Source organism: Penaeus monodon, chromosome 7, assembly GCF_015228065.2.
Source record: "Penaeus monodon isolate SGIC_2016 chromosome 7, NSTDA_Pmon_1, whole genome shotgun sequence".
In the NCBI taxonomy this organism is placed as follows: domain Eukaryota; kingdom Metazoa; phylum Arthropoda; class Malacostraca; order Decapoda; family Penaeidae; genus Penaeus; species Penaeus monodon.
In genome coordinates, this window is record NC_051392.1 from 5,935,067 (window position 1) to 5,937,998 (window position 2,932).

A 2,932-nucleotide genomic window follows, 5' to 3' on the forward strand; every position below is an offset into this window, starting at 1 on the left:
CAGAACATATATCAAAAAGGTGCGGAGACAGAATGCAACCCCGTCGCACTCCTTGTTTGACCTCGAACCACTCTGTCAACCCAAAAGTGGTTCTTACAGTTGCTTGTTGTTGGTCATCATCATCATCAATAACAGTATGCTCATGTTTGAGCAGCCGTGGACCTCTCCACCATCCTTCGCCACTCAACTCGATCTTGCGCTTTTCTACTCGTCTGTAACACCACATTTCAAAACTATCTTTTTCTTGTCTATCTTCTTCAGCACCCAACACTCAGAACCATATGATGCAATTGGGAAAACTAATGAGTTTAATAACCTCAGTTTTGTCCATAAGGTAATGCTTCGGTCTTTCCAGATGTTATTGAGAGCAACTGTTGGTCATACACGGCCCTTATTAGTTGGATGATGTGTTTTGGAACCTTCACATCGTTCATGCTATTCCAGAGGATATCGTGATCAACAGTATCAAAAGCTTTCGAGTAATCAATGAAACACAGGTATAGGTCTTTCTGATGTTTTCTGTATTTCTCTATGATCAATTTCAGATTTATAATCTGGTTTCTGGTACCTTTTCCAGGGCGAAAACCTGCTTGTTCGTCTGCAATTTCTTCTCTTAACTTCAATTTCATTCTTTCAGCAATAATTTTCAACAAAATTTTGCTGCTGTGACTTATTAATGCAATTGTCCTGTTATTGTTGCATTGGAGTGCGTCACCTTTTTTAGGTATGGGAGTAAAGACTGATTTTACCCAGTCTTCTGGCCATCTTCTTTCATTCCATATTTTTGTACAAAGTTTGTAGAAGTATTCAGCACTTTCGTCAGCATTCCTGATTAGTTCTGCTGTTATTTCATCTATTCCCGGGCTCTTGTTATTCTTTAATTCTTTTATGGCTTTTATAACTTCGTCTAGCAGTGGCGGTGGTTCATCTTCGCTGTCATTGAGTCTAATTAATGTTGTTGTTAGAACATTTTTTAGGTTGGAACAATATTGATTCCATTTATCTTTGACTTCTTTTCCATCACATAAAACAAGTCCATCTTCAGTTTTGATAGTGTCCATTGTAGGTTTAAATTTTCGTGTGATGTTTCGTACTCCTTGGTAGAGTTCTTTAGTTGTCTTATTGATAGAACAGTTTTCAATTCTTTGGCAATGTTCATTTAAATATTTTTCCTTATCTCGTCGCAATAATCTTCACATTGATCATCTTCACATTGATTGAGTACTTCAAATTTGTTTGACACTGTAATTCTGTAATTGTTATCAAGAGTTTTGTAGTCGAGCTTTAGAGGTGGTGTTGGACGCTCCATCTTTTTGAGTCTTATTTGAAAGTCGATAGTTAGTAGTTGGTGGTCACTGTTGCAGTCGGCACCAGGTCTTGTCTTGGCATTTTTTATGCAACTTTTCCATTTCTGGTTCATGCGATCTGAAATTGAACGACTGAATTCCCTGTATATTTCAGGTCGAGAACGTTGACGATTGGAAACTCGTATCGTGTCATTTTATTATTACTTTTGTCATCATCGTCATTGTTATTATTATTGTTGTTGTTGTTGTTATTGTTATTGTTATTATTATTATTATCTTTGTGTTGTTTTTGTTGTTATCATCAATAATTTTCTTCCTTTATTTTGATATTATTAACTATCAGTTAGTTTAGTAATTTATGTTACTGTTATATCATTAATCTTACTAGTCTTATCATTAGCATTAACGGTATTATTTTGACCATCAATATCAATATTGTTATCAATATTATCCCTATTAAGTACTATCATCATCATTATTATGATCATTTAGAATATGATTTTTATACCACATCAAACTGCCAAAGGATAGAACATCTCCCTAGCTCGAATTTTATAAACTGTCATCTTTAGCGGGGATACTTTTCCTTACAATTTTGAAGTTTATATATATATATATATATATATATATATATATATATATATATATATATATATACATATATATATATATATATATATATATATATATATATAATATATATATATATATATATTTTATTATTTTATATATACACATATTATATATATATATATATATATATATATATATATATATATATACTATATATATGCATAAATATGTATATATAATATATACCATATATTTATATATATATATATATATTCGTATATATTATTATAGAATAATATATATGTGTGTGTGTGTGTGTGGTGTGTGTGTGTGTGTTTTGTGTTTCGGTTATTTATTATGCAGCCGGGCTGAAATATCAGTGTGTGTGTGTGGTGTGTGTGTGTGTTGTGTGTGTGTGTGTGTGTGTGTGTGTGCGTGCGTGTGTGTGCGTGCGTGCGTGCGTGCGTGCGTGCGTGCGTGTGTGTGTGTGTGTGTGTGTGTGTGTGTGTGTATGTGTGTATGCGCGCGCGCGTGTGTGTCTGTATTTGTGTACACAAACATACACATATCGGTCAATCTATCTATATATATATATATATATATATATATATATATATATATATATAATATATCACATATATGCGCATATATGTATATGTCTATATATGAGTGCGTGTGTGTGTGTGTGTGTGTGTGTGTGTGTGTGTGTGTGTGTGTGTGTGTGTGTGTGTGTGTGTGTGTGTGTGTGTGTGTGTGTGTGTGTGTGTGTGTGTGTGCCTAGTAGCTAGGTTCATATCGTCAGTCTTCAATTGCACAATTATTTGCAAACCTATGAATAACTCGGAAAGCGAAAACAATAATGACCTCATTTGTAGATAATTGGCAGTAAAACATACAAATATCAGTAACGATAATCATCAGTTACATATGTACAATTGCATATTGTTTCTACTTATCAATATTCTAACTCATTTATATTATTTTCCCCATCCATTTATGCATTTTGGTATTAAGCAGATTACCAGCAAGAATCATAACAACCGGAAAACGTA